Raw genomic sequence first — 18701 nt, 5'->3', positions numbered from 1 at the left:
GTAGTAAGGTAGGTAGCATTATTACTAGTAATGGTGTATAACTATATTATTACTACTATGGGATTATTACAATAGTAGTAGAAGTAGTAAGGGAGTATTAGCATTACTAGTATGGAAATACTACTATGTTATTATTATTATTATTGTAGTATTATTATTAGCACTTGTTTATAACTACTGTATACTATTATTATTGTTATTATTATTATTACAACCCCTAAAACTGCCAGTGTAACCCAATGTCCTAATTTCTCCATATTATGGTGCCACAATTGAAGAGTTGGTTGAGACTTCATAATGGAGAGGTGGTGCAACTTATATTCTGCCAGTCACTTCCAGTTTTCTAAGATAAGGAGCATGATACCTATATTATTGCATCCTCACTTTCAGACCATTGTGTGTGACATGGTGAGCACATACTATGGGTTGAATGTAATGCAGTTAAATGGCTGCGTAATGTTTTGTGTTTATATAAATAGATAGATATATATGAGATAGATAGATAGATAGATAGATAGATAGATAGATAGATAGAAAAAGATTGAAAAAGCAGCACAAAAAAAGCAAAAGCATTCGGGTGCAAGCCTTCCCGGCATATACCAAACCTCAAAACAGTCCTTCAAAGACGAAAGCAGCACACCATATGAGTTTCAATAAAGTGCTATTATATAGCCCATAAGGCTATGTGCCCATGCAGCAACGTTTCGGTCCAGTAAGTGCAGACAATGCTTCTGAAAGGTCCCCACTTACTGGACCGAAACGTTGCTGCATGGGCACATCGCCTGCACTTTATTGAAACTCATATGGTGTGCTGCTTTCGTCTTTGAAGGACTAGATAGATAGATAGATAGATAGATAGATAGATAGATAGATAGATAGATATCGGGCAACACGGTGGCTCAGTGGTTAGCACTGCAGCCTGAGATCCTGGGTTCAAATCCCACTAAGCACAACATCTTCAAGGAGTTTGTATGTTCTCCCTGTGTTTGCGTGGGTTTCCTCCGGGTACTCCGGTTTACTCGTAAATTCTAAAGTCATTCTGATAGGGAATTTAGATTGTGAGCCCCATTGGGTACAGTGATAATAATGTGTGCAAACTGTAAAGCATTGCAGAATATGTTAGCGCTATATAAAGATTATTATTATATCAGATCTAGATAGATATGAGAGAGATAGATGATAGATAGGTAGCGGACACGTTATATATTTGCACATACTTTGATATTTGGCATAGAACCCATTAAATCCTATATAATGCAGTGATTGTCATCTTCAGAAATGGAAGCCTTGGCAGGTGCCTGATGGGCTTGTTAGACAGAACGTCTGACTAATTGTTTAGCCTTTGTTCGCTGCAGTATATGGAATGTGTGCATTGGCTCCGTGTCTGATTGGAAGTCTGGACACAGCACCATCACCACCACCCATGACATCTCGCTTGTCTGCTGGCTGTCACTTTAATGAGTTAGCAAGTTATGTTTTGAGGCTTCAGGGTGTTAAGTCACGACAGTGGTGGTTACATAGTTAATTGTCCTTTTTGGAGGATTTACTGCAATTAACGTGATAATTTCAAGTCTCCCTGGATTTACCTTACTAATACTACTACTACTCGTTAATCTCTACATTTCTATCGTCCTAGTCTATAGTTCATGTCCGCATGGGAGGAAGGGTCTGTCCTTCTACATTTTTCACATTTTTCAAAACAGTTATAAAAGTACTGGACCAAAAAAGTAGATTATGAGAATGATTATTTTTATAGATTTCTTATTTTTATTTTAAACTTTCCGCGGCACTCACATCTGTACCCTGAAAATATTGGGCGACAACCTTTTAGGCAGCACCTCCGCGTTTCCTTGTGAAGTGACGGTGAACAGCCCTTTGGCATACACCAGGCAGAATGCACGCGGATGACATTTTTGTTTTTACTGTATTGAATAGATTAGTCCATTCAATACAGAGGCTTCCAGTAAAATAACGATTTCCCACATGGTTTACATTTTCTTTTTCCTGGTATACCTTTCTATAAGCCCCTAGCATAGGTTAGAGCCCCTCATCGCAGGCACACATTGGGAGATACTCTAGACTACAACTGGTTTAAGACTTGCACAATATATGAACAGCACCTAATGTGTATGGAGGCCTAACCATCCCCCAACATCCGATGTAGGGGAGAGTGAGAAACAGGCAGTATGATCTGGAGGTCAGGGCAGATAGCTTGGCCAGCTGACAGCTATCTTAGGTGTATGGCTGGCTTCAATAATGTGCAGTATAATAATAATTAGTAATATTAATATTATCATTAGTTGTATTATTATTATTATTATTATTATTATTATTATTATTACAAATCAGTGAATTATTTCGGCAAATATTGTTCCACCTGTAGAAATCTGTATTTTTTTCTTTTTTTATCACGAAGATATATAGTTGACTATCTATCTGTCTATCTATCTATCTATCTATCTAGCTATCCATCCATCCATTTATTTAGTATACAGTTCAAGAAATGTATGGCAGCTATGGTCTTCTTGTGTACAATCTAATTTGTACAGGTGGTGCGTGTGTGTATAATATATATATATATACAGTATGTATGAATTTGCAGATACTCCCTTCCTATAGGAATTGCATACAATATCTACATAGCCCACGTTGATGTCTATCACAATCTAGGCAGGAAGGTCCAATGAAATAGTTATTTGTGCACATGAAACCTCTTGTCCTCTGGGTTTGTTCCCTTAAATACTGGGACTGGGTCACTTTGCCATGATCTGTTGTCATATAATGTTAAGCGGCGCACAATCCCCATTCAGGAGTCACTGAGGTGAATGAGACGAGGGCCATACAAGTGAAGGCTGAATCTCCTGACGGCAGGAAGCTTTCTGACTGCGAGGGCAGCTGCTCGCCACACAACGGCTGCTGCTTAATGACCCCGAGAAGGACAAATGCCATGAGAATAAAGGTGATCCCACCCTTTACCATTTACGTCTACGGTCTCCTTCCACACGCACTCCATAAATGTTGCATTCACCCTAAATCATTTCAGACTTTGTGCTTATGTTTTTCATGTTACATCTCATTTTCACCGCTAAGCACTTGTCGGCAATGTACATAGAAGAAAATAATGATACGCAGGTTAGTGATGACGGGGGACACATTTAGTCGTTTTTAATCTACCCACTTGGTCCGCCATGTGCGACAGATGAGGCCGCTTTACAAAATTGCCACGCTGCACTAGTGACCTCCATGACTTCATTGCCGTACCAGAACTATTTCAATCAGCTTTATTGGTCTCAAATCTCTAGACAATGTCTATATGAATTGCTACTTCCACCATTCCCCTCTCATATCCTGCGCGGTGGTGTCAGGGGCATTCTTATTTGGTGCTTGCCTCTTTATTTTGGAACAATATGTTGTCATGTAAAATAATCTACATTATATATTCACGTCGTGGCCTAAACTGCTTTCTTTAGCTTTTATTCTGGCATCTTGTCAGTGTCTGGAGGAATGGGCCCTGACTAAATGGAAGCTGCCTCAAGGTAGAGTGAAAAAGTCAAAGCCTGTGCGCGCGGTGACACAATGAGTTATGACCTTGTGATACCACTATCAGTTTTTTAAGGCATCTGTTATTAAAATTCATCTCTTTCTCTTCCAGGCAGACACCCTGGAGGGAGAGAACTGAAAAATTCCATCCTGTTAATATCTTTATTACACCCACACGCAACCTCATAGGGGGATCTCTATCAGACAGACTGTCTATAGCCGTGGTGGGTAGCCCCCTCAACTAATTAATGTCCTGTCCTTTAGTATCTGCATCAAATGGAACAAACTTACACTTAAATGTGATACATTGGCTGCAGGAATCTTGGATAAATAAGGTTAATACCTGCTTATATCTGGTGGATAACAAATGTTCCAGACCAAGTGAGAAGACAAAGTAATGTACATTGTAACTCCATGTAAAGTTTCTTGTAACTACAACCTGCACACTGCACAGAAGTCATTTTAATAAATGGACACGTTTAGACTCACATATCTATTGGCATATGGCAAATGATGAAATAAATACTGAAGGTCAGTTTGTACATCATATCTATTTACATATTGCTCAATTTTTTATGTTTCAAAGTTCTGAATTTTTGTGATTCACTTCATTACCAGATTTTGCTTCCTTCTCTAGCGAACACTATACTACACTGGTGTTTCAATGATCCTTTATATATTTGAGTTTAAGCTTCTTTAGAAGCTGCTTTCAACTGCTGCTTAGCGATATATGTACATGATATTTTAAGGATCTGTGTACTGGAATTTTCCTGACTGAATTTCTCTGTTCTTCATCCCCAAATTCAGACAGGGAACTTTCCTTACACAGAAGGAATTTACTATAGGGATCTTTTCTGAGTAGCAGTTAAAAACAACTTTTAAAGAGGCATGATGTGGGTCTGGGAACAGCACTGCCACTTAGTGTATACAATAAAGTCATAAACTATTGTACATTATTAAAAAATAATACATTTGTAATACCTAGAGAAAAATTTTTAAGAAAGTTTAGCTACTCCAGTGACATTTCTCCAGTTTATTTTGTAACATGTTCATAAAGTGTTCAATTAAATTTTTACACATATTGTAGAATTGGCAGCATTGTAAAACTATTCTGTGTAAATGATACTATTGACGATAAATATTATTCTCCTTTGCTTATATAGCGCCATCATACTCCATAACACTTTACAGACATTATTGGCACTGTCCCCATTGGGGCTCACAATCTAGATTCCCTATCAGCATGTCTTTAGAGTGTGGGAGGAGACCAGAGAACCCGGAGGAAACCCACACAAACACAGGGACAACATACAAACTCCTTGCAGATGTTGTCCTTGGTGGGATTTGAACCCAGGTCCTCAGCGCTAAAAGGCTGCAGTGCTAACCACTGAGCTGTTGTGCTGCCCAAATATAACAATTAATACCACAGTTAACATAAAATATGTCAAATATATACAATACATATATAGACAATTTACAATTTTATCAAAACTATATTTGCTGGCCAGAGCAACCAGTCACAGTACAGCTTTCACAGATTTCATTACACTAGAGCAATTTAAGAGATGAAAGCAGAGCTCGGATTGGTCTCTAGTACAAAGACAGTTTTTCTTTCAGGCACTTTTGGAAAATGAGGTCCACTGTGCATCTTATATTTATTTCATTTTCACCTGATTGTTTCTCCTCTTGTTTCAAAATATTTTTCTCTTTTTTTACATTTTTTTTTATCTATCCTTCTAGGCGACTTGGACCTGTGAGCACTTGATTGTTTGAATAACACACAGCAATAATAAAATATTCCAGTGTATTGTAATTATCTCCCGTTCTATAACAATAAAACTACACAGACACACGGTCTGGCCATGGGTCTCCCAACCTAAGCATAACAACTTCATATATTTCTATGAAGCTGTCATGCTCAAGTGGAGAGACCTATGGCCAGGCCGTGCATTGCGGTTCTATCCTGGACCAATTTGAATGGATGTTTGAATGCTCAGAATTGGTCATGCAAGGTAGATGCCGAGCTTTCCTTCACGTAGGGCAAAGATCTACACTCACTGGCCACTTTATTAGGTACACCATGCTAGTAAGGGGTTGGACCCCCTTTTGCCTTCAGAACTGCCTCAATTCTTCGTGGCAGAGATTCAACAAGGTGCTGGAAGCATTCCTCAGAGATTTTGGACCATATTGACATGATGGCATCACACAGTTGGCGCAGATTTGTCGGCTGCACATCCCTGATGCGAATCTCCCGTTCCACCACATCCCAAAGATGCTCTATTGGATTGAGATCTGGTGACTGAGGAGGCCATTTGAGTACAGTAAACTCATTGTCATGTTCAAGAAACCAATCTGAGATGATTCGAGCTTTATGACATGGCGCATTATCCTGCTGAAAGTAGCCATCAGATGTTGGGTACATTGTGGTCATAAAGGGATGGACATGGTCAGCAACAATACTCAGGTAGGCTGTGGCGTTGCAACGATGCTCAATTGGTACCAAGGGGCCCAAAGAGTGCCCAGAAAAAATTCCCCACACCATGACACCACCACCACCAGCCTGAACCGTTGATACAAGGCAGGATGGATCCATGCTTTCATGTTGTTTACGCCAAATTCTGACCCTACCATCCGAATGTCGCAGCAGAAATCGAGACTCATCAGACCAGGCAACGTTTTTCCAATCTTCTACTGTCCAATTTCGATGAGCTTGTGCAAATTGTAGCCTCAGTTTCCTGTTCTTAGCTGAGAGGAGTGGTACCCAGTGTGGTCTTCTGCTGCTGTAGCCCATCTGCCTCAAAGTTCGACGCACTGTGCGTTCAGAGATGCTCTTCTGCCTACCTTGGTTGTAACGGGTGGCAATTTGAGTCACTGTTGCCTTTCTATCAGCTCGAACCAGTCTGCCCATTCTCCTCTGACCTCTGGCATCAACATGGCATTTCCGGCCACAGAACTGCCGCTCACTGGATTTTTTTTCTTTTTCGGACCATTCTCTGTAAACCCTAGAGATGGTTGTGCGTGAAAATCCCAGTAGATCAGCAGTTTCTGAAATTCTCAGACCAGCCCTTCTGGCACCAACAATCATGCCGCGTTCAAAGGCACTCAAATCACCTTTCTTCCCCATACTGATGCTCGGTTTGAACTGCAGGAGATTGTCTTGACCATGTCTAAATGCCTAAATGCACTGAGTTGCCGCCATGTGATTGGCTGATTAGAAATTAAGTCTTAACACACAGTTGGACAGGTGTACCTAATAAAGTGGCCAGTGAGTGTATATCACCTGACTGTATCTAGGCACAGTGATTTGTCAATATCCGCCATGAAACACAACCCCTTAGCCCTACTAAAACTATTCCTCTAGGGCCTCATTCAGACATCCGGGGTTTTTATCTTATGTAAAAATAAAAAATGTTGTTCATCAGTGTTTTAGATCTGATTTTCATTAGATTGGTCAATTTTTGCCATCAGTGTATAATCAGCGTTTGGTCAGTGTATCATAAGTATTTGGTCAGTGTGTCATCAGTGTTTGGTCAGTGTGTCATCAGTGTTTGGTCAGTGTGTCATCAGTGTTTGAATCACTGTGTCATCAATGTTTGGTCAGTGGGTCATCAGGGTTTGGTCAGTGTGTCTTCAGTGTTTGGTCAGTGTATCATAAGTATTTGGTCAGTGTGTCATCAGTGTTTGGTCAGTGTGTCATCAGTGTTTGGTTACTGTGGCTTCAGTGTTTGGTCAGTATGTCATTAATGATTTTCATGCATGGATACATAAATAAATTACCATGTTTCCCCTATCCATTGCAATATTGGTCACCAACGGCACATAGATGGCACACTGATGGCATCTATGTGCTGTCCGTGATTTTCACAGACCCATAGACTTGTATTGGCAATTTTTATCCTCAAAAATGCACATCTCCAAAACACAGGCATGTGAACAGCTCCATGGATTCTAATGGAAAAACATGGATAGAACGTGGACACTAACATAAAATATGGACGTTTGGATGAGGTCTTGGTCAGGGCAGTCAATTATTGATTTATCTATGGCCACCACTGCTGTTCATGGCTGGTCAGCTTGTCATGTCTATTCCATGTGTACTAGATTGATTTTTCTTCTCCCCTCTCATCATCAGTATTCTCAATCATAAGAGACCACCCAGCAGCATTGCCATAATATAAACTGTCACAACTAAGTGATTAGTAATATAGAATTTGATCGCCGAAGTTCAACACCTTGAAAGTGCTTTTAACATGTGTCTCTAATAACGGCTGAGACTTTTGCACTTCCAATGAACCCGGCGAGAAACAATCCCATTTAGCCGTCCACTGTTCCCATAACTGAAGAGGACTTGTGATGTGTCACAGTTTGTTCTGTATCATGGATAATTTCATCTTCCTGTTATCACACTTGAGCCGAGTTACGAAATTTCAGTGGGAAAAGCCTGTTAGGATCTGTTGCAGATTTCTAGTGTCTGTTTATGTGTTTCTATGATTAAAGTTTACACCATCAGTAAGAACAGGGGGAAAAAATCCATATGAACAATTCCCTTTAGAAATAACGGAGAGTTCCCAGTCTACTCGCTGACACACTCCGACTCCATTCCCACTATGAGACAAGGTACAGATTCACAGGGCTGTCCGGAGCAATCAAGCCAGACACAAACAACAGGGACATCTACTGGTCACGACAGCAAACACAGGACGAGGGTTTACAGGCGAGCGTTCTTCTAAGTCATACTCTGGAATGACCAAGCTTTACAAGAACCCAGTGCTGGCGTTAGGACAGACATACGAGTTACTTTCCATGTAAAGCAGAGGCCATATTTATTCTTTCGGCCTTATCTTGTTGTACAAGCCTCCTCTGAATTGTAAAGTGCTGTGGAATATGTTGGTGCTGTAGAAATAAAAAATATTATTTTTGTCCCTGCTATGTTGCTGCTGGGTCATTTTTTATGTATTTATACACATTTTCTTGACAAAGATTTTCATTACAGCATGACTCGTGCACACGACCGATTATATTAGACGAGTGCTACCTGTGTCTTTCATCGACTGCCCACGTACCCATGTTATTCTCTGGGGCTGTGCATGTCCATTTTTTTCCTCCGATGGAAGGGTCCCAGGAAAAAAAAACAAGCGACATGCCCAATTTTTGATCAAAATGTTCAATACAGGTCGATGGGCCCATGGAAAACATCGGACCGCACCCAGATCACATCCGAGTGTGTTCCGATTTTCATGGACTGATATAATAGAGAAAGTGGAGAAACTTTTTTTCTCTTCACCATCAAAAAAAACTGATCCCACTCTGACCAAACTCTGATTAGGAAATTTGCACCGTTTGTCTCGGATGGAATGAAAATGGTGGAATGACCCTTATACTTCCTGTAATTACATTGCAATGAACATATGCTGGCTAATGACTACACTGGGGCAGCACACCAACTATGTGGATGTCACTGTCGCCCTGCAGAACTGAACTTCTAAGCTGATTCTGATCAAAACCAGATCTATATGAGCCTTGCATGTTCACTCCATTGGTTTCTAACAGTGCTCCTATTCCCTCCATGCTTCAGTAACATGCCAGGATCGGTGTCATATGAAATATTCCCTAGATGATATGATTTTTAGGTACAGGATAAAGGTGTTGTAGGAGTTAGTGACAATTCTAACTGAATTGAATTAATTAAAGGTATAAAAATACTAACATAAATAAATAAAAGTTTTGCGACTGAAGTTTAAGCTGTGTAATCTGGTTTATCAATGATTTACATCTGTAAAAGCTGCAGAATTACTGATTAAACCTGTAAGTTACATTGACCAAATATATTTTACTTCTATGTGCTGATGTTCATAAAAGAGAAGGCGCTCCATGGTAAAGATCAAATTGCCCCCGGGCCCACCATTATGATGCAGGTTTTATCACACTAAACGAAAGCCCCGGTATTATCTCCTTCCCCTAGACCACCAATATGACTTTTTGAACAATTATTTGCAAAGAAGATCCTCAGTAGAGGCGATCTGCACAGGTTCTCTCTACAATGAGGATAGGACCATCCAGGGCTGAGCCCCTCTACCCAAGTCGTCCAGTAAAAGCTTCAACATCTGATCATGTTTGCCGTTGCTTCTATGTAGTTGACAAATCGGTGAAATTATTTAAGGGATTTAAAGGGAACACGTCCCAAACTTCTATGAATCAGAGGCCGGCTCCTGCTCTCCAAACATTCATGTTCTACTCTGAAATACTGCGGCATTTCAGGGAAAAACAGAGCTGAAACCTGGGTGGGGATGAAGCTTTTCTCCACCCTGATCACCCAGATTGACAGGTCTCTCCTTATACACATATTAGGAGAGATCTGTAAGTCTAGCTGAGCAGGCAGAGAGAAGCAGGTAGGAACTCACCTCTGTGACTAGTCACCTCTTTCCAGCCCCATTTCCAACTATTTCTCAATGTCGCAGAATTTTATAGTAAAACATGGTTTTTCGGAATGAGGGAGTCGATCCCTGATTTGTGATTCTCGTGGCTTGGCAGCATGAATGATGTACCAGATTCCTTTTAATCAATTTAATTTAATATGCTTAAGGAATAGTCCTCCATATTCATGAACTCTCAATAACACCACCCTCACCAAAGATTGAAAACTTGCTGCCTATGCACAGTGTACACAGAAAGCTGCCAATCAGTGATGTGGGCGGGGTTATACAGAGCTAGAGCTCAGTACCCGGAGAACCGTTAAATCTGCAGTAATTTCATCAAAACTGCAACAAGCAGCCCATTAAGTGATACATCACTGGAATCAGGGTCTCTGCCCCTATATCATGCTGCTCTTAGGTGCGGTACCAAACTTGGTGACAGATTCCCTTCAAACACAGTTACAATAACTTTCTATCACAAGTTAACTTTAACGCTGGATCAACAACTGAATATTTCTGACTGCGTTGAGTGGCTGCTGCTTGCAGCTTTGTTTCGGATTATTAAGCTGATCCCCTACGTATATAATTGCCTTGTTCTCTCCATTACAGCATATAGATACGTGAAAGGCAGCACTCGCTGGCACTGTAGCTCCTATGTGAAACAGTTGGTGAGCATTCATAGAGTTATGTGTCAGCGGCATCCATCAGAAACAGCCGTTGCATTATTTCAGGCACGTTCCAACATTGCGAATCTTGTTTTTCAGCAAGCCACTGAAAGGTTATATTGTGGCAGCCCTTATCCCATCTGCTTCACCAGCAACAGTGACTGACATAAATAAACCCATCCTTAAAGCGGTGTACAACCCGTGTATACATTGCCGCACAATTATTGTACATTGAATGCAAACACCATCGATGATCGAAAATGCAATCTAGATGTTGGGTAACATTTCAGCATAATGATATCCATTCTTTTTGAAATATTTAGAAATGTAGCAGAGCTGACTTTGTAATTTAACCATATCTTTTGTGAATCTCTATAGCTTAGAGATAAGAAAATGCAGTTGGAGCTATCACCATGGCGCGGTCCAAATGACAAATTCAGCCCTGCTACATCTGTAATTTGGGGTTTGGGTTACTATATTAAGGGCTTTGTAGTTTGCCTTCCATACAACGCTGAATAGTCGTTAACAATTTCATTTGGCTCTTGCAATAATATGTATTTAAAGCAATTAACTGATTAGATTATGGGGGGAAAAAGCAAGTTATCTGCGGGTCTAAAATACAGAAATTGTAGTATGTCGTCAAGATCTTTTTCTAACAAGGTTACATCCATCATCGCATCACATATGGTTAAACGCACACCGTGCGGACGGCAAAAGACCTGGATGTGCAGAGCATTCTCATGTGCTCAATCCGCCGGGAGTAAACTCCATTACTGAATGAAGGGCTATGTAATATGTGTTGAAGTTCTAAATTCTGTTCCCAGTTGACTGGGTCTATTCGCAAAAAGCTCTATAGATATTGTCAGTCTAGCATCTCTCTTAAGATAATACGACTTTTTGAAATGTAACGACCCTTCTGCCCTTAAGAGCAGTTACCAGCTTGGCAAGGACTGCAAAGTATACAACTGCATCTCTTCTCCATTTAATCAAGTATAAACTGATAACACAAAACATTGAAAATAAAGATCATGGCAAATATGTCAAGGCTACTATGTGCTTGTGCCATACGGAACACCTCAAGAAGGAAGAAGAAAAGGAGCGGAGTGAAAAAATGCACAAGCGACATAAAATACATTGCCAAATCATAATGTGAGGATACATAGGAACTCTTTTACAATAACGGCATCCAATTTCGAACAAAACTGGAAATTATTTTCACACAATTGTGTAAAACTAAGTGAAATTTTTACCAAAAAACAACTTTCATACTAAATAATATAATTCAAAAGTCTACATAGTATTTAAAATGATGTCAAAGGAATAAAATCAACTTGACATTTTCTGATGAAATGTCTATTTCTCCTCGGAAAGAGCATTGAAAAGATCTCAAAGTCCTACCAGGCAGCTTGTCTGCAAGGCCTACTAGAGCTAGCCAGTTACTAAATTAGAGGGGTCTTACTGGGAGTGTTTTCCACTTTAACTGTATAATATTTATACATGTATTCATCTTTTGTACACTAGGGCTTTTTAATCTTCTGCTCCTTTTTATAAGCAGTGCAACAACCAGTGGAACGGTTCGCCATGTCACGGGCTCCTGAGGAGCTGAACTCGGCGGGAGCCGCGAGTAGAACATATGATCAAAGCTTCAGACTAAGAGTAGATAAGCCGCCCGCTGAGAGTGGGATGTCAAAGAGAATGGGTCGAACTATTGAACATAAAGAACTTCAGATCGGCACTGGGAGTCGGATCCGCCCCTGTGAAGAAGTCTTTCCCTCCATCATCAGCCAAAGTGGTTTGATGTCCCTACAAAGTTGGCCTCAGCACGCATGGCAAAAGAGGGGGCGGAGGAGATGAAGAGAAAAGAGGATCTTATTATAGCACATAAAGTATACGATGGAAGTTCTAAAATAAATTGGCTTGGTTGGGTTAAGGCGGGAATAATGAGCTCTTCTCTACAAGATACAGACACTTGGGAAGTAGACTGTCTAGCCAAGCACAGTCAATTGTAAAATCAGAAAAATGCACTGGACTAGCACATGGAGCACAGTACATGAAAGGACGTATCAGACTGTGTACATAATAACAATCCTATTAGAGAGAAGCAATATAGATAGCATTGACATCATTAAGGGTAACTTAGAACAGTATAAATATATGATTTAGTTCAATGTTTTAACCTAACACAACTATTAACCAATAGAAAAATTGATCCGAAATATATATATATATATCTCAGTTCTTTGTTCGTGTAAGTAAAAAAACCTTTTACAGATCATCCCAAGTGGAAGTTAGAAAAATCATTATCTTTTTGCAGTATTGCAAAACTTCTACCCTACCATTTGGGAAACTAAGAGATTAACAAAAACTAAGTCTTCCCATAAATGGAGCTGTGTCTCTAAGACAAGCACTTACTTGCCGAATCAATGGAAATGTCAACTGGTTCACTTTATGGCAGATAGTTATGAAATACTGGCAAAGGTTTTCACATATGGCTGAAAAGTGTTCTTTTTCTATAATTCAAAGCCATAGATTGATGAGATATTAGGAAATCTTACATATATTTTGTACGTTTCTAACCATATATCTATGACTTTAGTTTAGTTTTTTGACTTTTCATTGTGAATATATTTCTAGGATCCGCAACGTTGATCTTATAAAAACCAAGTCATATTATTCACAGCTATCAACAAGTAACATGCCAACATGCTAACATTATCTGAAAAGTTTTTGGAAGTGGACACTTTATTTCTACAGGAATTTGTTTAGGTGTTTCCAAGTCAGTAGGAACACAATTCTTTCAGAGCTAGGTTAAAGGCTCAAATCTCCACTTATGAGTATGGATCTTTTCTACCTCCATGAAATCTTTACGTTTAGTGAAAAGAATTTGGAGCCAATCTGCAACACATTGTCACATTGTCGCTATAAATTATTAAAAATATGAAACGTTAAAGAGAAGAATTCTGAAGAAAAAGCACCACCAAAAGTATTTATCTCTATTGACATAGCTGAAGCTTCCAATACCTAAAATGATTAGTATTATTACTGATTTAAACGTCTCAATTTCCCCAAATACATCCATGTAAGCTACTTTCATGTGACTACCTAAACATATGTTAATTGTGGAAAAAAACATAACTCTCTGTTATATCACAAGTACTAACTTTCTTTACTTTTAACACATTTAAATAAACTGAAACTATAACTATGAACTGGAGATTGACTTGGTAGTTATGGAAGAGGTCATAAAATGAGTCAAGCTTAAATATATGTATCTAACTATTTAGAGAAGAAAAACTCTAATCCTGTGAACATAAATTCCCTTCATACATGTATATTTTTAAGTTGATATTAACATATAACTTCATATTGTAAAAAATAAATGTTACATAATGTTATATTGTTAAATGTATAATTGTAAAAACCCATGAATGGTGGGAATGTGGTAAAAAGTTCCAATTATTGTTCTTTTTGAGAGAAACTTTTTAAGAAAAGAAAGAAACAAGTAGTTGCATGGGTAAAAACACAATCAATTTCTCAGTTGTTTCACTTACATACACTATGTACATTAAGCAAAAAAATAGAGAAGAACCATCTCCAAATATGGCTGTGAGAAGCCAAAGCTTTCCAACAGAGAATGTTCTAGGGTGATGCGTAGTACCAAAAATGTATTGAAGAAATAATTAACATATTATCTGGTAGACTCAATATATTCAACATCTGCTTGCTTCCCATCTATTGTATGGGTTTAAGCTACTTTGATGTGGATTTATATATATATTCTTTGGGTTGAAGCGATCTTGTGAAATGTATATATATGCAGAAGATCGGTTAAACCCGTGCAAGAGATGCTTGGACTAATGCAGTACTGTTGTCCACTATCCTTTAAGAATTTGGGTTATTTTCTTTTTTAGTTCTTTTTGTCTCACTTTTCATATTCTGTACCTAACATAACTAAAGTAGGGAGTAGTCCACTTTATTGGAATTAGAACAAGTCCAAGCGTTTGCTGTAGTCAACTGTATGTTTCGACTGATCTAGTAGAACATCCACTAAAAGACTGTATACCATCATCATTTCATCATTCTCAGTCTACTTCTACTTCCACAAAATCTCTCTGTCCAACTTAAATTAAGAATTAGACTGACCGTATATGGAGTGCATACAGCAATATATGCAACAAGACCAGAAACTTAGCAATGGGCTTGAATTGATGAAGGATCCAGGAGTATATATGATCTGATATTCAATGTGTGAATGTTGCTTTGCCTATTGGACGTCAGGGTTGTATTTATTGGCGCCTATATTTTTCTTGCTAAAAGTAATTTATCATTAGGATTTACACCTAGAATATATTAGGATTTAGGCTCCATATGTAAGCGTAGCAGCAGTTGGTGTAAAAACAGTTTTATTCTCTCAGGTGTCATATTTAAACTACCCAGACCAGTGACACTGCCATTAATCTAGGAACCGTCCAGTCCGCTGCACTGTTATCATGCCCATAGTGATGTGAATGACATCCCAGAGTGTCCAGGGACAGCAGTGAAGAAGAGAAGAAGGGTCCTCTTAGATGTCAGTCACAGGGCTGTGGGCATGATGACAGTGCCGGATTGCCTCTACATGAATGACAGCGTCTTGGACCAGTGCAGGTAATTTCAATGTGACGACTGGTAGGATTAAACTGGATTTTTAAACTAACTGCTAAATCACTTAGTGATAGAAATGAGATGATAGGTTAAGTAAGTATGTGATCTAAATATAAATGAACTGTTTAGAATTGAATCCCTATGTCTTAAATATTCTTTTGTTTTTGTCAACCATGGTCATCTTTTTCCATCTATATAAGGATCTTTAAATGCAGCAAATCACATTCTCAGTTTATAAAATATAGTAAGGATTTCAAATTGCATTTCCTTTACCTTTAATTGTGCAAATTAGTGGCAAAATCACAATTTCACCATCATGTGTGAACAGCAACCATAAAGTTTCAGTCCTCAGTCTTAATCTCAATCAAGGCCTTTATCATGTAGTTAATCTATAGGTTGAATATACTTGTGATAGTTTACAGTCTTACCCGTAAAATTCAGACCGAGGCTTTATTTCGATCATACTTTTGGCTGTATTCTCAATCAATGCAGCGGTACACTTTTTTCCTTCCTTGTTATCATTAACTATGTAAAACAAAAGTCAAATGTTAATTAATGAACTACATTTTTGTAAGAATATTATTTTTTATCAAAAAAATAAAAGCATATGTATTAAATCACTGACTACCCCATTAATTTTATATTTAGTAGACCTGTTCTCCCTCAATTGCTCATATACATCCAGAGAAATAATTGGATACACAGACCCCTGAGGAAGCCCACGCGAAACGCGCGTTGGGGCTGCATTGTGTGACTACTTACAGGCATTTACTGGGGTAAGACTTTTTTTATTGGACCTTTTTATCCTTTGTGTTTTGTCTGGGTGTATATATATATATCAAAGTGGCATTATGCTTTATGTTTTCTATTGCACCAAGAGTGATATATAAAATTTTCTATTTTTGGTCTAATATGGTTATGCTGCAATAGCAACTGTAATTGCAATAATGTCTGCAGTATGATGTCTTAATAGGTCTTAGTATCCCTGGTCTTTATAATAATATTGTAAGTGTGACACACCTTATGTCCTATGTCCTTCATTTTGTTATATTATCTATATAACTGTTTTAACATTATATGTAAAATGGATATTTAATAAATTTATACGATTTATAAGGTGTTTTGTACTCCTTTGGTCCTTTTGTATACAATCCAGTGAAATAATTATTGAACATAACTTAATTTATGGATATCTATGGTTTGATTTTTTTGGCTTGTGTGAATTGTATGGGTTGTTACCGACATCCGGAGAGAATTTCATGTCAGTAGCACCTTTAGAAATCTATTTACTTAGAAAATTGTTCAGTACTTATTGCACCCGCTGTATCTCTTATAATGACATGGGGTCACCTTTTTGCTTATAATGACCTTAACATATCTCATTTTATCCTAGAGAAGCAGCTCCTCCAAGACATTAACTCTCCCTCTTTAACTCTTCCCCTTAAAAAAAAAATTCTAGAAGCTTTAGCTGTGGGCTTTTTGTTTTCTGTGTATCGGTATTATAATTCTACCTGTAGAACCTGTAGACCATATTTTTATACTGTTCAGTGTAAATTTCTGCTAAAATGCTGTAATACAGAACTGCTTGCAGTTATTAGACCTTTATTCCAATACAACCAGGTATTAACCATCTGAATTCATTCGTCATCAAGTGCTGCATGAATCAAAGCATCAGACTCCGGCACAATACTCTTTGTGTTATTGGAAATGTATAACTCGCTCAAGGTCTGTGTACATTTCTAGATTTGTCATGGTCAATAACATGGGAAAATATGTGAAGTTTTGTTGTCTATTTTATAGAGCTATGTCAAGTATAAATTGAAAAGAACACAATGAGCTGAAAAGTTGGATTGTGAATTTGTTCTAATTTTTTTTGTAAATAGAGATGAAACTTTTTCGAAATTTAATTGGAATATTTTTTCATAGATATTTTATTAATATGCAAATCAACTTACCAACAAATGGAGAAACTGGTGAGTTGACTGCAGTCAAATCTTGGTCCTACTGCCTAGAAGGACCCATTGGTTTTTATGGCACAGATCACGTGCTATTAACTACAGATGTTAGAGACTCCTGAATATGGTGAACGGTAGGATTTTTTAAGAGGGCTTCCCAACCAAGACTGTTGCTGCATCCCCTATACCTCTAATCATTTTCACAGTGCCCAGATTTACGTGTGACAACAGTTTTACATAGAGTGTATTGACGATTAATATGTAAGATTTCCTGTAATACTCCCAAAGGGCTAAAATTATGAGTGGACAATATATAATACCAGAAAGATCTTGGATGTTTTAGTGATTGACACCTAATATGTTTAATACTCATATTTTATTATTATATGTTATATAATTAGGAAGGGTTCCATGGCATTGGTGGATGGCAGAAATGTGTACCTGTAATTAAATATAGGTCTAAATCTAATATATGCCATGTGTCCTCACACAAAGCAATCCAGTTAAATGATTACAAGTTACTCTGAGAGATTTGGGATTTCCAGATCCTATTACACCACCCTTAAAGGGAACCTGTCACCATGAAAATGCAGTGCAATCTACAAACACCATGGTATAGAGCAGGTGGAGCAGAGTAGATTGACATATAAAGAGTTGCTTGAGTTTTAATCATTTAAACATCTACTCTTTCTAGGATGTTGAGTCTAGTAGGGGGCCCTATCATTGACTGACAGCTATCTTTGTATATTTGTACTTACAGAGATAGCTGTCATACACTGATAAAACCATCTACAGGACTCAATGTCCCAGAAAAAGCAGAGGATTAAATGATTAAAATTCAAGTTATACTGAATCTTTTCACACAAAACTATACATCAGTCTACTCAGCTCCTCCTGTTCTATAACATAGTGCCAGCAGATTGCACGGCATTTTCATGGTGACAGGTACTCTTTAAGTAGGTCAATGCTGTTTCAGATATTACATTGAGCCAACTGTTTACTAAAATTTCAAAATTGACTTACGGTCCTGAAAAGTATATGAAATAACCACGGCTGAAAAGCTTAGTAAGCTAGTGTGAGCTGTAACCCCTTTACACCCCAAGCCTGTTGTCACCTTCATGACCAGGTCAAATTTTACCATTTTGATAAGTGTCATTTTATATGGTAACAACTCTAGAATACTTAAAAGGATCCCACCGATTCTGAGATTGTTTTTCATGACATAATAGTGGTAAAATTTGATACAAAGAATGGAGAAGTCATCATTTTTATTGTAGGTATACTTCAACTGTGAGAGACAGAGTCTTAAAAAAATCCAGAAAATCACAAAGTATGACATAATTAATTTACATTTTATTGCAAGAAATAAGTATTTGATACAGTAGAAAAACACAACTTAATATTTGGTACAGAAACCTTTGTTTGGAATTACAGAAGTCAGATGTTTCCTGTAGTTCTTGATCAAGTTTGCATACACTGCAGCAGGG

Source organism: Dendrobates tinctorius, unplaced genomic scaffold (assembly GCF_039654945.1).
Source record: "Dendrobates tinctorius isolate UK_male_01 unplaced genomic scaffold, ASM3965494v1 ptg000022l, whole genome shotgun sequence".
In the NCBI taxonomy this organism is placed as follows: Eukaryota; Metazoa; Chordata; class Amphibia; order Anura; family Dendrobatidae; genus Dendrobates; species Dendrobates tinctorius.
Note: the sequence above shows the minus strand (reverse complement) of the source record.